Genomic DNA, 27721 nt, shown 5'->3' on the forward strand with positions numbered 1-27721 from the left:
AGTTTTTTGAAATCATATTGTGTTGTATTCCAAACCACATAAAGCTGATCTCAGGGATGAAAGTAGTAATAAAATGGATAAGTAAAATTTTTCTCTGTTTAAGTGATTTGTGCACTGCTAGGACAAAGGAATTTTAAATATTTTCAAAAGTCAAAAAAAAAAAGCCATATAGGTTTTGTTCCTGTAGAAAATAAAACATTAAACAGCTAGCATGGCATCCCAAAACAAAACATTCTCATAACTGGATCTGAAAGCTAAAGGTCCTCATCCATAAATTCATATCCAGATGAAATTATCCTCTGATGACACGCAACTGAATTCCAAGTAACTTTATATTTGCATTATGAAAGAGAAGATATTGATTTAATCTCTATCTCTAATTATCTAATTATTAATTATGTCTAATGAAATGGTTATCAGCCTTTCTTCTGGGATCTAGGTCTTGAGAAAGGAATAGGAAGCATAGATGGGACACCAGCTAAGTTTCCAGAGTCATGTGATGGACATTTCCAGTAGCAGGATTTGACTTAAATAACACTGAGGCAATCCTGCTCTCTATTGACAGACCTTGGTGATTGTGACTAGACATGGTAAAAACTCAGCTGAAGCTGAAATTAGTCCAATACTAAAGATGAGTAGAAGGAATCTGCGCATTGCAACTAGTCTTATGTCTTTAATATATCTAATCCATGCTTGTATGTAGACCAATTCACAGATGCCCAACACAGACCATCTCCAATGGGATTTTTGAGCCTGTATTCATCAAGGAATTTATAGACTGGTCTGCCTTGTTTTCTGCCTTCAGACATGTTTATAACTAAAAATGCAACTTATGGGTTTACTGAATCTTTACACTAAATTTTCATTTCCCAGTGATATTAATAGAAACTACATATCCACAGACTGAAGTATGATTTGAACCTCAGGAATTAAATGCATGAAAACCTGGGGCATGACAAAAAAAAATTTAGTATTCTTGTGGTTGCTCTGCAAAGTCTTATTTCCATTATTTTTTTAAAATAGAGCTTGGGAAGCCATTCTTCACATGAATGAGCATGAGATCATCCCCCTTCCATTTACTGAAAAATACAGCAGGTTTCTTCTGTAGCAGAAACCCAATAATTTTTTTCCTGATGTGTTTAACCATGCCACAGGCAATGCATAAAACTAAAGACAAAACAAATATCATCACTGTTATGATCCGATTATAAGAGGTGCCTCTGCCTGATTTAAGGTTCAAATGAGACCACATGCAGAAGTCAATATCACGTATTTTATTTAACAGTAAAAGTGATATAGAGAGAAAGAAACAGGAGGAGGGGAAAGGAAGGGAAGGGAAGGGAAGGGAAGGGAAGGGAAGGGAAGGGAAGGGAAGGGAAGGGAAGGGAAGGACAGTGAGTGAAAAAGAGATTAAACAAAGATAGCATATCACATGGATGGTTGTGGCATCCCATTGTTCCTTTTTCACCCTGATCTTCTCAGTGGTGGGGGTCCCAGAGTCCTTCTTCTGGAGGTGCCACTTTTATACAGTCCAAGTCACAGGTATCCACAGGGTGCAGATGCAGTTCCTGTAACTTGAGGTGGCACGTGTATATGACTACTGCTGAGAAAACAGACATAAAATGATGTATGTGATATATGATTTCCCAGCCACAGAGACAAGAACTGTCTTGTTGGAGGTGTTCAACTTAAGGAACCAGAAAAGAGGTAAGAAAAGAATGAGGTAGAGAGAACAGGTCGGTTGAGATATGCAGTGCAGTCATCTTCAGCAGGCAAATCTCCACTTAGAAAGCTAAGAAGATCAAAGCTAGCTGGTTATATCTTTTTAAGTAATTGAATGCAAATGAATGATCATGAATTTTCAGAATAATTAAGTTCCCCATCAAAAAACCATGGAATTTGCCATGTGCCACCATGAGTCAGCAATATATCCTTGTGGCAAAGAAGACCAACGGTGTCCAAGGCTGCATTAGGAGGATTATTGCCAACAGGGACTGAAGCATCTCTTTCATGAGGAAAGACTGAGAGCTGTGAATTTTCAGTCTGGATAAGACAAGGCTGAGGGGAAGTCTTACAAACAGACATAAATACCTGAAGGGAGGGTGCATGGATGTTGGACTCAGGTTCTTTTCAGTGATGCCAAGTGACAGAAGTAATAGGCACAAAGTGAAACACAAAAGGTTCCATCTGAACCTATTTTCCACTGTGTACTGAAAGATTTACTGGTATCACGAGGATATTTTAAGGAACAAAATTGCTAAACACTGAAAGGAGAAAAAAAAATCTGAACTGGAAAATAACCAGTCTGATAAACTCTCAGTCTTTTATCATAGCAAGAAAAATAGTCTGACGTGTTCTTTCTGTGACAGACAAGGTTATGAAATGTACAGAAAAATGATGAACAAAATACATAGTATATGATAAACAGATTGAAAAATAAATTGAAATCATATAATACATTGAAATAGATAGAATCTCTGGAAAGACACCCAAACACCATGTTTTATTCAGACAAAAAAGAAAAAGGGTGCTGGGAACACTCAATTTTTTTACTCACTTTAATAGAAACTGTACCTCCATAATGGTCCTTAAAAAGCTATTCAATATCATACAAAGATTGGACCTAATTCATAATTTGGGTGCATTTTAATTTGCTAGATAAGGGAATTAGAGAGACCTTGAATATTCAGCTTCTTTAAGAGGTTCAAGTAACTTCATCCTACATAATCTATGTTTTGGGTTTGTTTTTTTTAACACTCCCAATTAAGACCTTGTTTATTAAGAGTGAAATTTTGGTACTCTTTGTCAGGAATGTTTAGTTGAGAATTTGACCATTTATTTCAGTGCATACACACAATTTATGGCTAATTGACAGGTGTTTTATATAAAAAACTGCTACCTTTACACTGATATTTTGTACTGCTTTTCTTTTGTAGTTCTTTGTAGAAAAAAACCCGAAAACCCAAACAAACAAACAAAACACAAGAAAACAAACAAAAACCAACAAACAAAACAACAAAAACAAAAACCCTTCCCTGCTTCTAATAGTGTATTCTGTTCATTTTTCTTTAAGAATAATACTAGTCTTCTTGAAATTAGAATCCTGAATAAGGGTTTTGAATTTTACTCAAGGTCAAACATTGTTTCTTGAAGCTCATCTGACTTTCATCTCAAGAAAACTTGGGATTCTTTTATGTTAAAAAATAATTTGAAATATATATTTACTTTTATCTGAAATCTTAAAGGAACAGAAGGAGTTGTGTACAGTTCCCTAAGCTTTATTTTTTATATCCTATTATATTTCCTCATATTCAACATATGCATTAAATATATGAGAGCATTTCTGTCCTTGCTATTTTGAAGAAAATAGGCAAAGTTGCATTGAACCACTTATGAAATCTAAATCATTTATGAGAGAAAATTGTTGCAGTCTATCCAAATGTAGAAGAAGAGTTTCTGAAGAGTACAGACGACTTATAAGATTTTTTCCTGTTTACATTCAGGAGGAGAAGCTGTTATTGTCTAGAGTGTTTCATCTGCTCAGCGTAGCATTAAGTAAATATCTCTCTGCAGGTTATCACTATGCCAGCAGGGAGCTTAGATGCATGTGTGCACAATTGCTCTCAGCATTTAGAAAAACAAGAAAACTGTATGTTTGAATATAGAGTTAAACAGGTAGTGCAAAAAAGTATTGGAGAAACTTATTTTTGCTGTATGTAATACACTTCTGCATACCATATACTTTACACCCCAAACTATGTGGTAGACTGAGATATATATTCATACAAAATCTGGTTATAGACACAGAGAAAGCATTCATGCTGGGGTGTCTTAGCATGTCAAGTTTCCATCAAAACCAGTCAACACATGCATCTGGTGTGTCTGAAGAATCCGTTTTAATTCAGAATTATATTTATTTGTCAGTCACAACTTCTTTTAATTTAAGAAAATTTCTTCCTGGGAACTTCATAAGAATAGTTGATTTTTTAGTACCACATAACTAAATAAAGTGAGAAACTTTGTATGGAACATTATCTTGTAACTCCTTCCTGTGTGAATTAGGAATTTATGGCTCTTGTGTTTCTTGACTGAACTCTTCTAGCGTCCAGATTTGGAATGAGGAAGCAAGAAAATGTTTAAATAATTGAAGACATGCAGAAAGTTAGAGGTTAAGCAAAGGACAGAGATACATATGTGTAACTTAAAATGTTTATAAGAAAAAATCTAAAAAAGTAGTTTTGGAAAAAATTGTTATTAACTGTAAAATCCAGGGTTTTGCCTCTAAACCTCCCATTTAATTCTGTTTCCAATAGAAGCAGAGTTTTGATTCACCTAAAATACAGGGCTAGATCTAAATCAAGAACTCACAATGTGTGTTGACCTATGTGGCTTGAAAACCTCACCGTTTATGGTTTAGTTCCTTAAAGATCCTGATAGTTTCTTCAAAGCCTTCAGCCCTCCACACATAAATGGCAGCATCTCAGGGAGGATAGTGTTTCCATTTCTGTGTCATACCTACAGCTGTCTTTGAGTCTGATGACACTGAAAAAAATGTCCAAATCTGAAAGCACAGGAAGAAACTTATCCTTTGTGCATCTACTGAGAACACTTAGCTTAGACGAAATCATAAAAGACACTACTTCCAATTAAAATGTGATGAAAAAAGAAACACTGCCGCTTATAAATTAATACCTTTGTGAGATGAAGTGATAATTTATATTTTTATGTTTCAAAAGGAATTTTAGGCTTGAATATATCACAAGGATATTTCACAACCAGTTGTGTCTCCTTTTCCAGCTTTTAAGAATGTAAGAAAACTGAGGCTCTTAATATTATGGTAGATAAATTCTGGTTTTGGATCCATGCACATTTTCACTATACATTATTCTTTTTAGATTAATTCTTTCCATAAAAGAAAAGCTTAATATGCTGCAATTTGTAATATTTACTTCTACAATGTAAAGATAAGGTCTAGAACCTGTTTCAGAGGATAAATATTTGGTAAATAACTTCACATGCCTACAGACGCTAATAAATCCTTTTAATTAAAAAGGGGAAGAAGGAACAGATCTAAAGTTGGAAGAAAATACCAAATAATAAAAAACAGCTGTATGAAATACATTTCAAATAATAATATGTACAATGAGGAGAAAAAAAAAGCTAGACTCTGAAACAAGAGGACAAGATAAAAGATAGAGAGGTTGAGTAGTTCTGTGTATTATTTTTTTCTTTCAAGAAATTTCATTAAAATAATATATTTAATAGTGGCAGAGACAAAGCTATTACTGTGGTCCCATAATTAATCTTTTATAAAGCACATTTTATCAACCTGCAGTAAAAGCTATTCCATATGAATAACTATTGAGGCAGTTTTAAAGCATATTATATTTTTATTTTTTGCATCAAATTTACAGGAAATATTTTGAGTTTGGCTTAGTAGGATTAGGGCTCTTAAGTGCCCATACTTTCAAATTGGAGGGGACCAGTGGGCGTTGGTATATCCTCAGCCTTGCAAGTGCTTGGTAGCATGTATTCAGCTACAATAGGCTTTTGAAAGTATTCAGTCTTGAACTGAGAATGCCAGGAGCCAAAGAACCCCTCTTAGCTGCTGAAACATTGTTGCACAACTCAAAAAATCCATTATCCTTAAAATTTCTATCATCTATATTTTCGGCTGATATATGTAAATTAAATGGGTTAGGTTCATTAAAGTTTTGACTGAAAGGCTTTTTTTTCTCCTAGTTGGAATAATTAATGTTACATTTTGGATTTGTTTTTCTTTTTCATTCATGTAAGCGTTTTCAATATCACTTTTAAAGTATGCTTACAAGAAGGACTTCCATATCCTGATATCTATTTCAGCAGTATTTCCTTGTTCTTCTTACTTACACAGCAAAAGATCAAAATAAGCCTTTTTGTCACAAGTTTATCATAGGAGCTCAGGTTGTTACTTTGTGTTTTGGATAGCTCTCAGAATTATTCTTTTTCAGAAGTTGTTGCTCATTCCTTAAAAACATAACTTATGCATTTAGCTGCACTAAAGCCATTTCTTTGAATGGGTCAGAGTTATTAAGTACTTTCAATAACTCTGTGTGATTGCTATGTCTTGCTCATCAATTTACTGTGTTACCAATATTTATGTCATCCAAAAATTTATCAAGCATGTGTTTTTTCAAATTTACTTCCAGTGAACTGAAGGGAATTGTGATATCATTAGTTAGTACTAGTCCTTAGGGAATCCTACTAGAAATAACTAGTGGTGCTCCTTGGGATGCTTTATTTTTTCATTCATAATGGACTGGAAAGGACATTATCATTGAACATTGCAGCCATTTTTCTGCAGATGTAATTTAAACATAATGCTTAGCTTTCTTCCTTAAATATTCCCATGCTTTCCATTTTCCTGTTGCAGTATCATCAGTGTCAGTGTTGTAGGTTCTTTCTGATTCCTTGACTTTATATACTCAAGGTAGGATGCTGGAGACACAATACTCTGCAGCAGATGGGAAATATATGTCCCCACAAGAAAGCATGCCCCTGCTCATTGGGGAAAAGCATGAAATACTTTCATCATGACATTCATTACCTTTACTTCATGTAGCTGAATTTAGATATGCATATGTAGTCCCTCTCCAACTCTCTTGTCTCGGAGACAGGGGTACTTGTCTCAGTACCCTTTAGGTACTGGGAAGTTGCTGGAAGGTCTCCTCCGAGCCCTTCCTTTTCCAGGCTGAAAAATCTCAACTCTTTCAGCCTCTCCACAGCAGAGGTACTCCAACCCTCTGATCATCTTCATGGCCTTCCTCTGAACTTACTCCAACAGGTTCATACCCTCCTTATGTTGGGGACCCCAAAGCTGAATGCTGTACTCCTGGTGGGGTCTCACCAGAGCAGAGCTCAGGTTGGGAGAATCACTCCCCTTAACCTGCTGGACCCACTTCTGCAGCCTGGGGTATGTTTGGCTTTCTGGTCTGCAAGCACACAGTGCTGGGTCATGTTGAATTTCTTGTCCACCAACACCCCAAGTCCTTCTCCCCAACACTTTTCTCAATCCATTCTCCACTCAGCTTCTATCTGTGGCTGGGATTGCCCTGACCCACAAGTAGGACCTTGCACCTGACCTTGTTAAAACTCATGAGGTTCACACAGGCTCACCTCTCAAGCCTGTCAAGGTCTCTCCAGATGATATCCTGTCCCTCCAGTGTGTCCCTTCAGAGAGCACCACACAGCTTGGAGTCATCAGCAAAGTGCTGGGGGGCATTTCTTCCCAACACCAACACCATCCATGCCACCAACAAAGGCGTTAAACAGTGCCAGGAATTGTATTTTCCACTACAGTGAGTGCAAATACTCTCGTGCTTTTAAAGACTGAATCATGAAAATAAGATCAGATCTTCAGATTATAAATCATCATAGGTGTATAAACTTTAAAGAGATGTCCATTTAAATTAATGGTTTAACACAAATGAGATGTGAGCGCATTAATGTGTGTATTCATGATTCTGTAACTGTTAGTCAACCTATGAAAACATACTAATGAAGAATATGAAGTGAATGAAGTGAAAGAATATGAATATGAAGAATATAGGAGATATTCAATTGCATTCAAGAAACAGTGCTTGATCAGGTTTTACCCTCAAGACAGGACTTTTCTTTGTATGTATTAGGGGCAGTTTTTCAAAGTGTTATCATTTGCAGCATGAAGACTTTCCTTCTTTTTCCTTACTGTACTAGGAATCAAACTTTGCTCTTTCCTCCAGAAACACACACACATACAGACATTAAAAAAAAGGAGGATTCAATTTCTTTCATACATTCTACATATCCTAATTGTCTTCAAACTTATAAGATACCATGAGAACATCCGTGTTTCTATTGGTTGGTAAGCTGTTCTCATAACATACTTTCTTCTTCATGCTACATCTATGTGTTGGTAAGTGATTAAAAAAAAATAAAATGTTTAGTTTCTCCCCAAGGATTTTTTTTAGAAATTATTTCCTGAATGATCATTTGAATTCTGTGTCATCAAATAATTCACAATATATGTATTTAACCAATACCAATATCCATGTATCAAACTGAAATAATTTTATGAATTATTAAAATTTAAATTATTTTTTTAGGAAAAAGATTTAAACATGAGAGAAAGTAAGGAAAGATCTACTCATATTTCTAGAGGAAGGAACTGGGGGGAGGTAGAGATCAGTAGAGTGGGAAAATTAAACTATAGGCAGACAACTGTGACTCTATATTTTTGACTTCTGATGAGATTCCACTTTCAGAAAGATACTTCTGTTTTAATAAAGATAATAGATGACAACTGAATCTTTACAAAATATAAGCACTTGGAAGAGTGAAAATTTGAACATAATACCCATGAAAAATGAAAGTATAGTACAATGAAACAGAAAAAAGTAAGGAAAAAAAAGACGAGACAGCTATGCTGATTTTGAAGAGGAGAAGTGCTTGCACTGGCCTAAAGCTGACAGTTTCCATATGGTTTACTATACCCTAAAGTATGTTGAAGTTGAAGTGATTGTGTCAGTTCACTAAGAGGTTTTTTTCATAACTAAAAGAAAAGGGAAAATTTTTCTTGAAAAATATGCCTTGTTCTAGCTATAATTTTTTGCACTAATTAACATTTATCATAGTATATGCTTCTTGTTTTTTCAGATATTCTCTATTTGAATAATAATAATAATTTTTTTTTGTCTTAGGATATTCAGTTTCTTTTGTCTTAGGATATTCAGTTTTTTTCAAATATTCTCTATTTGAATAATAATAATAATTTTTTTCTTTTGTCTTAGGACATTCAGTACTACTTCAAAATAAATTTGAAGTAGTACTGAATATCCTAAGACAAAAGAAAAAAATCATTGTATAGATTTGATTTTTTTTCATTTAATAACTGTATAAATATAGAACATTGTGCCATTTTTCCTGTGCTAATTTTGTTTCAACTCTCTGTTGGCAGTAAAACTAAAAGAGAGATACATAAAATACAAATAAGATATCTTGAATTTTAGAAATAGAAGCCTTGAAGTTCACAGATATATCATAAAGAAGCACACTGGAAGCAGAGTAGAAAAGAAGTTTAGGAAGGGGTTGCTCCCGAAGCTGATGATGTGAAATAAGACAGTTAAGAAAATGCTAAGACTGTTTTTCATAAGAAAGAAAAATTTAATACCTAGAAGAGTGAATAGATATCAGTTGACATAGATAAGGAGAGACTACTCTTTTATGTTGTTGATTTCTTAAATAATGAGAAATCAAAAAAGTAAGCTGACCCACTGAAAGTGTGAAAAGCAGGGAACAGAAATCCCAAATTTTCTTGTTACAATTAAATTTTTTTTGCCTGTTCCTTTAATAATAAATTTGTTACAAAAAGATACTGAAATAATTTCAATAATTGTCTGCAAGGAAAATTAAAAAAAAAAAAAAGGAAAAACACATTAAAAAGGGGAGGAAAAGGTATTAGATTCACAAATTAGACTTCAGCAGTGATTGCCTCATCCAATAGTGTAGCCACTGAAGTACACATCAAACCCAATGACATCCTAGGAAACATCTTTTAATGTCTAGTATCACCCCCAACATATTTGTATGGACAAATATAGGTTGTATTCTAGGGCTTGTACCACACTTCATTCTGATCTAAAATTATATGGATAAATTTCAAAAGTAAAGAAGAGTTATTTTTCTCTATTGGTGTTTGATTGTTGGTAGTCTCTGTCTCTATATTAGTAATTAAGTAAATTAATGCTAGAACACAAATGTCACATCACCTATTTTCAGCCACAGATTACAGATTTGTTTGTTTTCTCTGCTTTAGTTAATAACTGAATGACTACACCAGGATGATGCAGAGTGACTCAGAGTCCCCAGGCAGTGCAAAGGAGAGTCCCTTTATTGCAGAAACCAGGCCTTTTTAAGCAGTTAGCCAGTTACCAGTTTACACAGTTTTAAGGCACAACAAGCCCAAGTCAACCAAACCCCATACACCATGATGTGGACATGTGGCAGTCATGCAGCACGTGTCTCATGCTTCTCATGTGTCTCACGCCTCTCTACCCCTCCCTATCCCAGCTGAATCACTCTCCCATAGTTCCCTTCTACTTAGCCTAAGCAGCAGGCCTAAGCCATGATTTCACAAGGGTAACAAGGCCCTTATTTCATAAGGCTTTACTTATATGCAACACTATACTCTTAAAAAGTAGTTCCAAGAGGAAAAAAATGAATTTCAGCCAGAACACATTAGAAGTTGGTAGCCAAAATGTTATCTATGAAAATGCCAAATATGAATTAGAATGACTTATTAGTAACTGGAGAAAAAACACAACAATATTTCTAAATAAAGGTATTCCAGAATCTAAAGCAAATCCACAGTCTTTCTAAATCTAGGATTTCATGTACTTTGGTTTAGTTTCTCTCTAAGAATAATAGAAATGTTTTTGTTGTTTTCAACTAAGGAAAATATTTATCTTTTTAAATTACAACAATACTATAAACAACTTTGTACAGTTCAAGCAGAAGTATTTTTGTTCTGTTCATTAGCCAAACCAGTGAGTCACCCAGTAAAGTCTTAACAGGAAGCAACAAGAGACAAACAGCTCAACAGAGATGTATTTGATTGAATTTCACTAAAGTAAAACTGAGAAACTATCAGAGTGTTCAATTAGAAAATTAAAAAAAAATTTCAGAAATCTCAGTGAAGTTCAGATCCTGGTAAAATTGTCATTTGGGTGTAACTGGTATATCTATGATCATCGAACCAGATTCAGGACTTGGAACAAATTCTTTGCTGTTGCTCAAATGTTAAGATGTGCCTGATTAGCTCAGCTGTGCTTATTGATGCTTTTCTGACCAGGGACAACCAACTGTCTTAGTTCTGCAGAGTGAGCTTCGTTGTTGAAGGTCTGCTGTGGTAACAAGCACAATTGTGAAAAGGACATGGGGAGCAATGGTTTTTCTAACTGTTTTCAAAGTCAATGAATGTCCAAATTCTTTATGTTGCTTGACTTTTCCCCACAATTCATTCCAGCTGAGATGGCTTTTAATTTTTCCTTCTGTTGCAGGACCTGGGTTTGACCCAGGGAAAGCAGAACTACATCTGAAGTTCTGTTTCTCTGATGTATACCCTTTTTTCAAATCAAGCTTTACATTTGACACTCTCCAGTGTAAAGCTGAAGGCCTCTTTATTTGTATGTTTTTCATGGTAGGATTTTGGTTTTCCTATCTTGCTTGGTTCCACCTCTGGCCCCCCAGCCCCTCCTTATAATCCACATATTTTGTAGCGCTTATTTATTTGAAAATAATGAACTAAACACATACCTCCATATTTCAGCTGATTTTAACTTCTATAATATTACAAAAGCAAAAAAACACAACCCCTATCTTTGTGTGTTTACAATTATTCGTCTCATTGAAGTGACCTTAAATTCCTGGAGCAAACTAGAAAATTGAACTCACTTTTCAGATGTTGGTGCAAAAACAATTAAACAGTGGAATATGATACATTTGTATTTTAATATTTCTTTTCCCTTACTTTTTTTCCTATTCTGATTCCTATACCTCTTCTTAATCATATTTTTGTAACAGCTGATAATGTCTGAATCTTGTAGATGCTCTAAATACTTATGAAACTAAATAGAATTAATTGAGACCTTAAAGAAGAAACAAATATGAAGTGATTCTGAAACCAAAAAGAGGAGACTGAAAGAAAGAAAATGTATGCTTTAGCTCTAAAAATTTCTGAGAACTATATTTTTGGATGTGAAGAAAAGAAAACATGAACTTTATTTCCAATAGCTTAGAGAATTTATAGAAAAGGAACTACATTAATAGGAGCTATGGAGTAGTTGTTTTTCAAACTGAAACTTTCAACCCCAGCAGTTTTCATAGAATTATAGAATTTTGGGGGTTGGAAAGGACCTTTCAAAAATCATCTAGTCCAACTTTTCATCATGGGCAAGAACATCTTCCACTGGAGACTCCATCTACACTGGCCTAGAACACTTCCAGGGATGGGGCATCCAAAAATTCTCTGGGCAACCACTTCTACTTTATTTTCACCCTTATTGTAAAAAAATGTCTTTTTTTTAATGTCAAATCTGTTCTCCTTCAGTTTAAACCCATTGCCCATTGTCCCCAAATTACTTGGTAAAAAGTCTCCAGCTTTCTTACAAGCCCCCTTATACACTGAAGGCCTCCATGAAGCCTTCTTTTTTTTTCCAGTCAGACCAACCTCTGACTCTCTCAGTCTTTCTGCATAAGAAAGCCCTCATGATTTTCAAGGCTCTTCTTTGTTTCAACTCAATCAGATCCATGAAAAAAAGAAAAAGTATCTGTCTTACATTATCTTGTACTGATGACCTCAGGATTGGACACACCTCTCATCAAACCAGAACAAAAGGGAATAAATCATCTCACTTAGCCTACTGGCCACCCTTCTTTTTCTGTAGCCCAGAATATGTTTGGTTTTCTGGGTTACAAGTGCACCTTGATGGCTCACATTCAATTTTTCTTCCACCACTATCCCCAGGTTTTGCCCCACAGGGCAAAACCCCTCTCAAATCCTCCTGACTGTATTGATAGTGCCATTACCCGGGTGTAGCACCTTACTTGTCGAACTTCATGAGGTTTCCATGGACCCAGTTCCCAAGCTGTCAAGATCCCTCTGGATGGTATTCCTTCCCTCTAGCAAACTGACTGCCCCACACAGCTTGGTGTCATGCACAAATTAGCAGAGGGTGAATTCAGTCTCGCTGTCTATGTCACTGGTGAAAATGTTAATCAGTACTGGTCCCACTGGTCTACACTTGATCCATGAATATATTCCTGAGAGACACAACTCATTACTGGTTTCCATTTTGTCCTAGAGTCATTAACTGCATCTTTTTGGACATGACTATCCAGCAAATACCTTATTCATTTTAACAGTCCACAACTCAAATCAGTGCCTCTCCTGTTTAGAGGTAAGAATGTAATGTGGGACCATATCAGAGGCTTTACAGATCTCTAGGGAGATGAAGTTAATAGCTCTTCCTTTGTCCACTGATACAGTCATTCTTTCAGAGAAGGCCACTAGCTTAGTTGGGCATGATTTGCCCTTGAAGCCATGTTTGTTGTCTTTCTCTCATCACCTCCCTGTCTTCCACATGTTTCAGCATAAATTCCTGGAAGATCTTGTCAGATACTGAGGTGAACCTGAATGGTAGTTAGTAACCAGGGTCCCCCTTTTTAAAAATGAATGCGATGTTTTCTTTTCTCTGGTAACTGAGGAGGTCCCTTGGCTTCCATGACTCTTCAAATATGATGGAGAGTACTGTGGCAACTAAATCTGTCAATTTCCTCAGGGTTCTGGGATGCATCTCATCGGGTCTTAGGTATGTCATAGAACCCTGCAAATTTTAGGAAATTTGGGAATTTTTTAAAAAATGTAACCATTTTTCCATTATTTTTCACATCTTCCTCTATTTTTCCTTTTTTTTTTTTAATAGCATCCTGACAAAAATGGGATCATAGGTTTGCTTTATTTGCAGTTCTTGTAAAAGCATCTGTCTTCCATTATCTGATACAATTTCTAGTTGTTCCTTCTTTTACTGCATGTGCCCCTGTGAAGACTGCTTTGATTGCTTCTTTTCCGTGTTAGATAGTTGATATATTTTGGTGACTCAGAGAGACGTCTCTGTGACCGTCTCTGCTTTGATGGATATTGCCTTCCTTTGAATTGGTCTAGTACTGCCTTTCTATTTTGCTGTCTTTCCTTTTCATCTGCCTGAATTGTCTTTTTGGATTGAGGCAACTCATTCTTTGTGACCAGAAGTTGAATGTCAAGGGCAGGATTTCTCTTATCAAACCCAGAAGTTAGAATGCAGATACCCACGCCTTAGCAAGTCACCTGCACTCCTGACAGTTATGTGTCAAAAAACACAAGACTTACACAGTAAGATTACTCACATCCTAAAGTAAATACTGAAAGTGGCCCTAAAGTATTATACTCTTCATTAGGCCTTTTATCTTCATTTAATACAGAGGGAGGTGGTCATTAAAGGCTCAGATACAGACAGCTACATTTGAGAAATCTGAAGTGAGCTGAACATGCAAACATCTCTTAGTCGTTTGCTGATTTTATCCACGTAAATGAAAAAGAAAGTGAAGAGAAAGTGTATGGAATTAACTCTGATATAACTATGTACCATTAATGCTAACCAAATAATTGGCCTTTTTTAGACAAAAAGCTTTTTTTCTCCTGATTTTTTTCCCCTGTAAATATTCTGTCTTCCTCTCTTTTATGTTTTAATACTACAGTTTACAGAAAAAAAGCCTGTCTAAAATTCCCAGTAGGAAAGGCCCTTCTCATTCTAGCATCTTCAACATCTGTGGGAAACAAAAATAAAACACAAAAATTAGACCCTGCTAAACCTGGCTCTGCAGGGAGGATTTTACTAGTGTGTGAATAAGTAAAACCATTTGTCCTCATGGACTCGTGCTGACTGTGCACAGAGGAGGCTGGAGTTGCTTCCCACCCCCACTCAAGATGTTGGTGTTAGAATAAGGTTATCTGTTTACCAGCTTGTTTATATTTCTTTAAAAAAGAATAAACACACACAGCCTTAAAAAAAAAAAAAGTCAGTGGAAATGAATAAGAAAGCAGTATATAAAAAGGACACATATTTATAATGTTCTCATAAATAAACCATTAGCTGCTCTTACCATATAATATCTCTGGAAATATCTTAATTCTCATGGAAAAGCCATTAGTACCCCTTTTTTTCATCTCTATAACACATTTTTCATCCTACACATGACTTTTGTCATTATTTGTTACTAAATTTGTCTGAAACTTTCTTTTAAAAACATTTTTATAAATTACATGCAACTTCATATGAATATAACTGTGAATGCTCAGTTTACTTTGTTTTTTTTAATTGAGGAATGTTGAGAGTCTATTTTTAATTAAACAAATCCTTTTACTTGCTGCTCCTAAACCCATTCTGGTCAGTCTCATCTTACTTTCTTAATGATGTGGTTTCAGAGGAAAGCTTTGCCTAAATATCTTACGTGAGATTTTCAGGCTACCTTTGATCTAACATTTTTACTTTGCATAGGAAAACAAAAAGAACACTAAAATGAAAGCAAGTCATATGAGAAAATTTTATTTAACCATTTAAAATATTACTTGAAGAGTTTCTCCTGTGTTTCACTTTTTTGGAATACAAGGCATAGATTTGTGGAAAGCCACCCAATTTGGATAGGACATTGGAAAAGCTACTGATTGTACACTGAATATCAAATCTAATTTTTAGCAGCTAAATATTCTTGGAGCCTATCTCCATTGAGTGTGTATCTGTTTCTTGCATCTTTTAGCACTGATCTAATAATGTAAACAAGATCTCTACTAGCATTCAAAATATGTAAATAGGTATTATACAAAATTTCTGGAAGAGTAAAGTTTCTAAGAGCTGGCCAAAACATAGAATACAGTTAAGCAGTAAAAAAAAGTTCATTAACAAGAAGCACAAAATCCCCCAAACTATCCTGAATCTAACTTTTTCCCCCCTCATTTTCTGCCCTTGAAATGAAAGCACAAAATAAAGTAGGAAACACACTAAAACAAAACTAAAGCAATTTCCCTGGCAGCAAGCCATGGTAGTTTCTCCTTTGCCATCTATAGTGTTTGATCCTCTCAGAGTGTGATTCTCAGGGAATTCAGGGTTTTTTTCCTTCTATTTTAGTCTGTTCAGGCTCTTGTACTGTTCTCATCAATGCAGCAAGTTTTCCATTTACTGATTGAACTAAGTTTATCTGTACCTGATCTTCCAGAATTGTCTGTGTTCTGCCATTCATCAGCTTCAGGATGCATTCTTTATAGTCTATATCAGTCTTTTTTTTTTCTTTATTTCCTATTAGAGATATAATTTCTTTGCTGTCACCACATTTCTCCATATAGGCTACAGGCTTTTGCAAGTGCAAAGGTAGTTGTTTGCTTTTCCTAAAGTGCTTCCAGGAAGCTAATGCATTTCAAAATCTGGTTCTTTTTGTAGGAAACTTTCTTATTCTTTTTCATCTGTAGAGAGAAAACATAATGATTTACATAATTTAGAAATAAAATGCTTGCTATGTAAAGGACAGTTCTTTCATATGTTAAGCAAGATCAGTCCATTTTTATCATATTTTTCATTCCATAAAATTACAACGCTGTCTTTGAGGAATTCTTTGCAAGTGGAGATACAGGAATAACAAGAGCCCCCTCCACAGCTGCTGCTTGTCAATAGCATTGCTGTATCAGCAACATGCTTAAACAATCTGAGATGACAGGAATGCTATTTCCTTTCTCTCTCCAGGTGGGAGCCACTCCCCACTCCTTCCATGATTAAAGAGAGTGACCCCAGTGTCAGCTGCCTGGGCTTCAGGAAATATACCACCTTTTTGTAATGACAGTTTTAGGATTCCAGGTTTTGGTACATGAAAGTGGATTGTTTGTTTTGGTTTTGGTGATTTTTTGGTTTTTTTTGGTTTTTTTTGTTAGGCGTGAGAGGGAGGGTGGAGATAGAGGAAGGGGGAGCTGGTTTGTGTAATCACTGTGTTCACTGGGATAACACTCCTTTTTAATCAAGAAGTACACAGAAATTGCTAGCTCAGTTATAAACTGCACTGGCAAAGGACCTTTCAAGTGCTTTTCACAAGTAATGCCTTCATGCACATCCCACATAACACATGTGGGTCTTCTCAGTAGCATTCTTTCAAACACAATTTTATACTTCTGAAATTTTATGAGTTACAACAGGTAAAGGATAATCTTAAAAAGAAAGCAAGCAAAAGACCCACAAGTGAGTGAAATCATGCTAATTTCATTCTTCTGACTTACTGATGACAAGGAAGTCCCATGGGGGTTTACACAATTCACAAGCTGACACATATTTTACCACAAGCATTTTGTCTCTGCTCATTGAAAACTTTCTTCTCAGACCTTGATACACTGTGAATTAGAAATGTCTGTGACATCACACAATAAGTTTCTTCTCCATGCATTGCACCATTTGTATTGAGTTTTCCCAGAGAAACTTGTATTTTACAAAGTACAACTTGGATTTTTTAGAGACACTTGAAATAAGTGGGGGAGAGAGCTGCATTATGTTTATAGTAAAAAATAATGCGACTTGCTAGTATTAAATAAGCAAAGCGAAGGAAAGCAGCATTTCTGAGGACCAATTGCCCATCCTATGCATGATTCTGGAAGGATTACTTCAGAATCATCTAGTTTGGTTGTGTAGCTTCAAGGTTCATTAACTACTAAGGACTACGGAGAGATGGCAGGCATCTGACTTAGATGGTGAAATAGGCACCTTAGGAGTGCATAAGGTGCCTCTGAAAACCTTGAAAGCATCCATCCCTTGCTAATTCTAGGATCAAATGCAAGAGTGTTCGATTATACAAAATGCAGAAGCTTTATTCAGAAGAACTTGTTCACTAGACCTTTCAAAATAGTTGGAATTCACACGCAAAAATTGTATTGGCTAGATTTTGTGGCAAAAGTGGTGTAAAAATATTTTGCAAATGAAGTCAGAAATGTAGCCTAAAAAACCTTAGTCTAATTTTTGATTTATAAATTTCATTTCCTAGTAACCACTTGGAAAAAACACTGAAAATTGACATTTGAAAATACAGAGCACTAAACTATAGATAGATGCAAAATATATGTCAAATACTTGGAAAAGCCATGTAGAATTTAGGAAGTGAATAGAAAGCAACTCAAAGGATCAGCAAAATAAAATGTCTCCTTAATGAAGAAAAGAGATTTTCTGCTTGAGAAATAGATGTGAATTCTTGATGTTATCCCTCAGTTGTCAAGCTAATTACCTCTATACTCATAGAAAGAAAGAAAAAATCCAACATTGATTAGATTTCTAATCTTGTGAACACCTACCTACTAAGATCTCAGAATTTTTTCTTCTGTTTGAGAATAAATCTTTTGAAGATTAGAAAGAATAAAGCAGGCCACTGGACTTGATAAATGTTTTCAAATTAGTGTCCTGTACTAGACCATTATTCTATCATTGAGCGTTTTCCAATACCTGTAGTGTTATGAAACAGAAAGTGTATTTACAGCACAATGTAAAAGGACTAAAATGAGATACAACTATTCTTTTGCAGATTATCTTTGCAAATTAAGTGCAAATGTAATACCTCCAAGATCAAACAAAAAACAAAAGTAGACTCACTTTCTCAACTGTTACCCTTTCATTTCAGTATCACTGGACTAGATTCAGGCTTTACTAATTGGTACATGCCTGTTACAAAGTTGGACTAGCAGCCTCACTCTTGCAGCAGCAGGAGAAAGGGTTGCTATGTAACTAATTACAGCTATCAGCAGTGGTTGTGTTTTAAACGGTGTATGAATTAGGCAGGCTCCTAGAAGCACACATAAGTGAATTTGCCATTAACAATGAACAGCTCTGTGAAATGTGCGCAGTATAAATTTACTTAGTCCATCCTGGGATTAGGCAGACAGCTCTACACTTATTTGGCCTCTGAAGTAAATTTCAGTGGAAAACTTAAGAGGCTTTTCTCCAGCAAAATGAATTTTGCCACATACTTGGTGCCTTATTGCAATACAGACCATATTACAATTCCAATTACACTAATGCAAGCTGTGAGTAAGTTCATTGTGCTCACTGGAATTACTCTAGATTTACAACAGTGTTATCTGAGATTTACACCTCTATAAATTAATCTGAAATGTGCCCACATGGTCTAGGTGGTTGTTAGCTTAATAGGAAAAATATAGTTGCATAAATAGTTGGTATCCTTCATACTAATTTGGGACCTCCTCATAGCTGCTTACTTACCCATTTGTATTAATTTACTACACCAGAAACATGTTCAATTAATAAGAAAGGCAATTCGCTGCTCATGATTAGCAAAACTTTTTTTTTGCCATTTCAACTATCCCTACATAATATTTATCTCCCTGAAATGTTTGGTACTGTTCTTAAAATCTTAAGGATGGTGGAGGTTTGTTGTGTCATGGCATCTTGTTTCTAATGCTGTTGAAGTAGACAGCTTTTTTCATAGTGATAACTAAACAAATCTGAGCTATGGATTAGAACTGATCTGCCAGGAAAATCACAAATTGTACATTTTCAAGAAACATGAGTTGTGGAAAAGACATATTAATTAAAAGTGTCACATAGGTCTCTCAGTCATTCTAGATTTCATTTAAAATCTTATTTCTGATTGGGTTCTAGAATTTTTGCAGCTATAGGAACTAAGAAAAAACACATTTTCTTTTACATAAAATTGATTGCTTCTAAAACTTCAAGAAAATTAGATATGGACTCTATCTCTCTTCCTGCACTGTCCAGTGGGGTTTTTGCTAGCTATTTCACAGGAGAATTTTACATAATAGAAGTTGCAGAAGAAAAATCATGCAAATTATGATTGCACTAAATTAAGCTGTTCTCAGCTCTGTTAGCGAGCTAAGGCCAGGTTGAGTTGGTTCCCAGAGGCCTCATTGTTCACTCTTCTAGGCAATAAAATAGTTGCTCCAGAGTTATTACTGTATATGAGACAAGTTGCTGCAGCTCCCCTCAATGAGGAGCCTGACCCAAGGACTTCATAGCAACAAATCATCCAGTTTCTGCACAGATAATTTAACTCTTGCTCTTCTCAGTCCAACAGAGTAAAACAACAGTTATGTTACTGTAAACAAGTGCCTTCCTAATCTTTCTGTGGTGAAAGTGTCCCTTCTAAGAGATTACATTCATGCCACCAAATGGCAGCATTAGTGTGTCAGGCTATACATTCTGTTTTATGATACTTTAAACTATATACTCCAAAATAAAGAAACAATGTGCACCAAACTCCAAACCTAACTTGGGAAAAAAGGATAATTAAAGAAAAAATAATAGGGAAAAAAAAAAAAGAAATGTCAGTTCCAAAGGAGGTATTTAACAGGAAATGCAGAATACTTGTCATCACCTTGAACACTGTATAACTACTTGCACTTGTACAAAGTTGAGGTTTAATGTTACAACTTAGATTTCCAGGGGTACAGCACTTTGTGTTGTCATAGAATAATTATATTGTGAAGCAGAAAAATAAAATATTCAGTAGTGATAAATTCCTGAAATTTTGAACTTCATTATTTCTTTCTTAAATTTAATGAATTCTAGAAATACAATGGAGTAAATAAAGATCTTTTGATTTGATGCTTTGAATGGTACCATGAAATATATTTCATTTTCTGATGCCTAGAGACAGCAAAGCATGATAAGATACCAGTGAACTTCTGTTTTGCTTTTCTGTCGGTGGAAACAAAAAATACTTCTATTTGTCTCAAATATACACGTACAAACCCAGAAATATATTCTATTCAAGTAAGTTAAATTGTTAGTCATTCCTTTTTTACCATGAGGTAAGATGTCTAGAAGATAGAATGGAGAAGTATTGATTCTTTTCCCTTTTGTACTTGCTGAAGTAAAAGATTAGAGAGAGTTCAAGGACTGAAAACTACTTTTGAGTTATACTGCATATCTGCGCATTATACTAATCTGGATATCATTAGACTCTTCTCACTACTACTATTTTCATAATTATTTTTGTTACTATTATTATTATTAATAATTTTTATATTATTTTTATCCTGTCACTTAGTTTCCAAGGTCAGCTCTAGATATCTATATACATACAGATGTATAGTGCTAGGGTTTTTTTCCTGCTTTTTTGTACTGTTCACAAAAATGCTAAGATGGCTACATTCAAACTGCTCCAGAAATCAAGAATTAGCAAGCATCTAGCTAATGTACTGTAACCAAATGCTTAGTCTGCTTGTATATTGTAAAACTTCCACCTATTTCCAAAGCACAGATGAAGTAAAACCTTAGTTCTGGCTATTCATTGGAAAAGTGACAACTCCTGGAGGAAAAATTGCAATTGAAGTTAAACAAATGGGGCAAACAAAAGCAATTGCAAAAATTACCAAGGGCCACATAGACACTCTCAAGATAGCTCTGGGATGTTGCAATTGAACAAATCACTACTATGCCACCTCATGAAAATAAACAAAACACACTGTGGCTCTTGTACCTTAATCAGGTGGGAAAGAGAGTACTAGACAATTAAAAAAACCCCACATTTGCTAGTTAAATTATAATGGTACTTACTCCAGCTTAGATGTCATCCCTTGGGTAGCAAGGATTTAATTTGACTGCATAGCTTATGTTGGTTAACCTGATAGAATAAACTGTGCCAGAAAAAAAGAAGTATTCTCTTTATTTAGTGAGTGTAAATATGCACATTAAAAAAAAATATGTATATGATATCAGAAAGAGTTTGTGATATGGATGTGATGCAAACACTTGTAAAGAACTTGAAAATATTTAGAAAAAATAAAGTTTAAACATAATTTGGATATCGTTATTTAAATTGCAATGTCCAACATCCTTTAGAACTCTGCCTTTCTACTAGAGTTATTAATTTACTTGTACAGTTGCTCTTTCCCCATCTCCACAAGAATATTAACTGAATTCTAAACAGGTCAACAGACAATACAAAGCTGGGAGGTGCTGATGACTCCCTTGAAGGCAGGGAGACCTGCAGAGAGACCTTGATAAATTAGAGGGTCAGGCAATCACCAACCCATACGAAATTCAGCAAGGGAAAGTGCTGGATTCTGCCCCTGGGCTGGGGCAGCCCTGGATGTACAGTACAGACTGGGAATGAGATGCTGGAAAGCAGTGCCATGGAAAGGGACCTGGGGGTCCTGGTTGATGGGAAGTTGAACGTGAGTCAGCAGTGCCCTGGCAGCCAGGAGGGACCAAGTATGTCCTGGGGGACATCAGGCACAGCAGCACCAGTGGGATTGTTCCTGCTCTGCTCTGCACTGGGGTGGCCTCACCTTGACTATTATGCGCAGTTTTGGGTGCCACAATGTAAGATATTAAGCTATCAGAGAGTGTCTAAAAGATGACAACAAAGGTGATGAAGAGGAGGAGCCATATGGGGAGAAGCCATATGAGGAGTGGCTGAGGTCACTTGGTCTGTTCAGCCTGGAAAAGGCTGAGGGGAGACCTCATTGCAGTCTGCTCCTCCCTTATGAGGGGAAGAGGAGGGGCAGGCACTGATCTCTTCTTTCTCATGACCAGTGACAGTACCCATGGAAATGGCCTGAAGTCGTGTCAGGGGCAGTTTAGGCTGGATATTAGGAAAGGGTTTTTCACCTAGAGGGTTTTGAGCACCGGAACAGCTCTCCAGGGCAGTGGTCACAGCACCAGCCTGACAGAGCTCAAGACACATTTGGACAATGCTCTGAGGCACACACCATGGGATTTTTTAATCTGTGTTCTTTTAAATATTGAAAACATGAATAGCATAGCTAGAGCTTTATTCCTGAAGGTGAATAAGATTCAAGTTTGTCTTTAAAGACAGGCGAAAAACACTCCTAGTAACACTGGAACAGGTTCCCCAGGGAAGTGGTCACAGCACCAGCCTGACAGTTTAAGAAGAATTTGGGCAATGTTCTTGGCCACATGGTGTGACTCTTGGGGTGTCCTGTGCAGGGCCAGGAGTTAGACTTGATGATCCTTTTGGGTCCCTTTCAATTCAGTGCATTCTCCAATTCTGTGATTCTATGAATATTCCACAGATAATGTCTTATTATTATACTTATTTTCTGTGCAAGGAGCTGATACTCAGAGGATGGGAGAGGTGGATTTACCATACATCACAGCTATCTAGTTATGAAACACAGTACAAACTTCAGATGCAACATGTACTTGATTGCTATTTGTTGCATACATAAGGGCTTTAAGTCCTTGGTATTAAAATTTTCCAATCATACAAAAAGTATATTTCTTGGAATGTCCAGAAGTCTTGCCAGTGCTTGAAAGTTGATGGATTACCTTATACTCAAGGTCCCTAAGGAACTACAAACTAAATATTTATCTTCCTATCTTGCCCATGTACTTGCTATAGTAGATGTTCCCAGAACAAGCTTGCTAAATCACTCTGTGTGCCACAAACAGATGCCAGCTCTGGTGCCATCACTATCTCTTAAGAAGGCAATAAGAGCAAAACTGTCATTCATACATGAGAAATTATATTAATTTCCTCTTCTAGGAATACTAGGGGAATTTGAATGATTGCCTCTGAAACACTGGGCTATGCAGTAACATGTAGCTCAAAATACACAGTAGATTCAGATGGGATATTTAATCCTTTCAAATTTCATTCAATTTATACAAAATAATTAGAAAGAGTAAAAGTAGGAAGTTACAGCATGAATACAGGAGTGGGTGCAAACAGGGTTAAATGCAGAGTGGCTTGACAGCATGGGCATGCTGCTCTTGTGTTTTGTTCCCATAATTCCTATACTCACACTGGCTCAACACAGCTGCCACAGGGCAATAGTAGAGCTACCTTGACAGCAATTGGTTTTGTTCTTATAAATTTTGGTGATTATTATACTTGCTAGAGGGGCTACCTCACTGTCTAGTATTTCCTTAAATCAGAATATATTTTTGAGAATTAAGGATAGGTCTGAGTCTCATGGTTGCGGACCATTAAATTATTGTCTATAACTGCCCAAAAGGAAGTTCTTTGCTCTTTTATTTGTATTTGGGGCAGAAAGAAACTGCAAATTGCGAGGAGATGGACTATGTTTTCTTTATAGTTATGAAAATATCAAATCTGGTATGTTTAACCACCAACTAAACAAGAGCAAGTGTCAAAAGGAAAAAATATACATCACAAGTTCAGGAGTCACTGTAAAATCAAGTTCACAGGGAGGATTGCTTTCATTAAGATAGACATTGCCAAGCATGTTACAGAATAAGAATTCACTGCAGACCATGTGAAGTTCCCGAGATTTCTCAGGTCCCAGCATGTGCCAAGTGCTTTCCTAGCACACACTAAGACTCAGGTTCTAGTGCACTTCTATCAAGAGGGGGGAAAAATCACCTACTTTTGGAAACATGGAAAAATAGTCGCTTACAACTTGAGTAAACTGATCCAGCTGACCGTCTCTACATATAATTGTCCTTCAGCACTGATAACTAAAGCTCTAATTCCAGTGGGGAAAGAACTCACTTGAAAATCTAGACATGGGCTTTTAAAATGTCAAAATGTAAAGCTAAAAAAACCAAAGCCAAACAAAAAGAAGTGAGCTTGCAAATGCTATTTTTGCTGACAGCTTTAAAGAAGAATAACAGTCCTTTTGACCTTGACAATTATCAGTTCCCTATCTGACTTTTCTTTTTTTTTGTGTGTGTGTTTTGCCAGGTTTTACAAAGTTTCAACACTAAGGAAGATAAACGACAGTGAATGGTATCAGGTGTCCTGCAGTGCCCAGGGGTTCCACTTGGTTTGAGTATACTCAGCACAGAGATGGGCTGTGCTAAGCATTTTATTGAATTTGTAGAGAAGGTGCTGGTGTAATTATCATCTGTGTAATTTTCCTTCTGGGACAAAATTTGTTAGCCAAATATCCCCACTTAATTATTTTTTAGTAAAGCTGAATAGCTTTAACAGAAAGCTCCTCACTCCAATGAAAAAATATTTCAGAGTAGTTATCAAGAAAAATAATTAATGAGAATCTTTTTCAATATTCCTGTCTGAGAAAAAAAAAACAACAAACAACACATCAAAATCAAAACAACAAAACAAAAAAAAAACCCCAGAAATATTAAAACTGTAAAAATAATAAACTGGAAAAATGTATCTGATTCAATGACAGACTGAAGTGTATGTATCAGCCAATAATTTACTCAAGAAGTTTTGCTGATATCTTAAACTGTGAACATAATATTGAAAAAATAAAGCAAATAAATAAAACAAATCTACTGAGGATCTGAAAGGCCTTTAATATTACGGGCACAAAGCATTCCATGGTGGTTGGGTCTCCCTATTCCATAGTATATGTGCTTTTATAGATAATTTCTAGTGCTGTGCTTTCTCAAGTAACTTCTAGCTCTATCCCAGAAAACTTTGACCTCCTATTTAACCCAGAGATCATCTCCTACCATACTTCAGTATATGCAATATAAAGGCAGAGTTTTATGGCATACAAATATCACTGTCTACTTGCACTACAGGTTTGGAATTGTTACAAACAACTTGAACTGAAAAAAATGAACACAAAAATACTACTCACTTATGGAATTGAGTGACCCACTTAAAAACAAGAGAAGAGTCAAATCCAAGGGCCATATTGTATGGACATAGCTGATAATTCTTAGAGGGATCTAGCACTGTGGATACAATCCAGTCTAAATATCACCGGTTTCATGATCCCTGTCCCAAACCAATAAATTTGATAGTGTTGATGCAAATGCTTTTCTCTTAAGATGATTTCTCTAGTATATAGCATTTCATCTGGTGTTTACCTCAGTTTATCTGAGCCAAAAACTCAGAATCCTTTCCTACAAGCAAGAATTGTATCCATTATTGTAAGAAACCCCAAACAAACCTTGAATCTTATCTGTAAAAAGATAAACTGTGCTTATGTTTTAAAAAAGTCTATTTAATTCAGAAATGAATGGTCAGGATTAACTACTGTCCTTAAACTGCCGGAAATCTCCCACAGAACCGCTTTATCAAACCAAATGCTTCATAGGCCTGGAGGTAGAAGAACTTCCATTCTTTCTTATATTGTGGACCAAAGAAATTGTAGAACTGCTTAGTCAGAAAACCAGTACAAGGACTACCCAAAGGAACAGAGAATAGAAAAAAAACCTTTATTTTTCAGCCAAATTGCGGAAATAAGTAGACAAGTATGTGCTAACCTCTTGAGGGGAGGGGAAATACATTGCTCCACTTGCCATGCTCTAAGAATGTTGCCATGCACACCCCTTATGAGACATCAGAACTTGACAATATGAGTCCCAGGCCAGCCAGGGCTTTGGAAGAAAGCTGGGCTTATTTCCTACTTTTTATTTACTTATTTTAGGTAGGAACTAATGAATAAGTTTCTCAAATAAGAGAAACTCTAACAGATATAAAAAGAGAAGGTAGTGAGGAAATTCTGAAGGTAACATGGGAATGGTTGCAGTTGGGGATGTCTTAATACTGTATTAATTTCACTAAATCTTTTACTGTTTTCTGGAACAGCAATGCTTTATGTGTTAATATGTGATATTTATTTGATTGCCAGGAGCTGAAACCACAGTCAGTTTCAGCATCTGTAGTACAAAATTCTCATTCTGTGTTTCACAGGCGTGAGCTAGGCTCACGCCTCACTTGAAGTCATGACTATGTGAGCTCTGAGTCACATTATGTGGCAAAACTACTATTCAAGTCAGTAGAGCTGGGATTCATCTCACCTAACTTCTGGAATGTGATTAATCTGCCCTGGTTTAGATGCCAGCTTCATCATGAGATGAATCACCTTTAGTAAAGCCTGTTTTTCTCCACTGACTGCAAAAGAACTCTCGATAACTTTTGCAGGTGCAGATTTCTACTCCATGGATGACTAAAGTTAGGTGAGATAAACCAATAAACCTCAGCTGAGTTTCACTAAAAGCTATGGTCAGATGAAGTACAGGCAGCAGAGGGTACAAAGTACTATCTTTTTGCTTGCTTAATCCTTGACAAAATTAGAAGTTTTATCAACATATATTCTAGCTAGATTTTTGAAAGAGGTACTGGAAAGTTTCTTAAAAAAAAAAAGCAACAAAAAGACAAGATATAAAAATAATAGAATAGAATCCCTGTGTGCAATAATACTTGGTTAATAATACTTGGTTTGAAGAAAAACAAAGAATGTTGTCAGCCTTAAGTAACAGTCAGCAAGGGCTTAGAGTCCTGAAGGAGGATCAAAGAGAGTTGGCATATTGCAATTGCTTAAATATGTGTGTTTCTAATACATCACAAGCATTCAGATTGTGGAGATTACAACATATTTATTGCCTTACTAAGACATGTAATAGGTGTTAATTTAGAACATTTGGTTTAATTTTAGGGTTTTGATTTAGAACATTCCAGTTTGGGCATTGCCATGATGAACACTGGTTTCTAATCTAGCTGAATTTCTTTATTCATGACACTGTAATTCTGTTTTTCCTACTGTACTTTGACCTACAGTGAGACCTTACTGAAAGAATAAAAGTTGAAGGGATTGAAAGATTCTCAATCAATTGACAGATTGCCATCACCTTCACAGTAATTTTCAATCCTTATGCATGAATCTCATGTCAGAGCATAAATATATTTATCACAAAAAATGTAATATAAATTCATTGCTAGCAGAACGCATGCATAATGATTTCAAAATTTTGTAATATATAGAAGTTGTTGCCTAGAAAAAAATGTTTTGTATATAGTGCATGTAGCTATGCATATGTACACATATATATACATGCATTCATATGTTTATATGACTGAAGGATGGAGGGAAACAGAGACATTTGTTACAAATTACAAATGAATGTTTAATCTTGACAAGGCTTTACTTGTTTGAGAATCAAATCCTGGTTCCTCAAAAAGCAAATTATCAGAAATATTCTCTTTCACTCCTGTCATTAGCAGATAGACACCGAGGAGAGTTTAGCTTGGTTTCAGCATTGCTCTTGGGCCACAGCTGCTTACCAGGCAATCTAAGTGCCACTTGAACGCTCAGTTGCAGATTGACCTTGTGGTAATTGAGGTTATGAAAAGGCTCTTGTTCTCTAAAATCTCAAATGAACACCTCTCCCTCTGGGAGACAGCAGGATATTCAGCAATA

The sequence above is a fragment of the Geospiza fortis genome, unplaced genomic scaffold, assembly GCF_000277835.1.
Source record: "Geospiza fortis unplaced genomic scaffold, GeoFor_1.0 scaffold366, whole genome shotgun sequence".
NCBI classification, from domain to species: Eukaryota; Metazoa; Chordata; class Aves; order Passeriformes; family Thraupidae; genus Geospiza; species Geospiza fortis.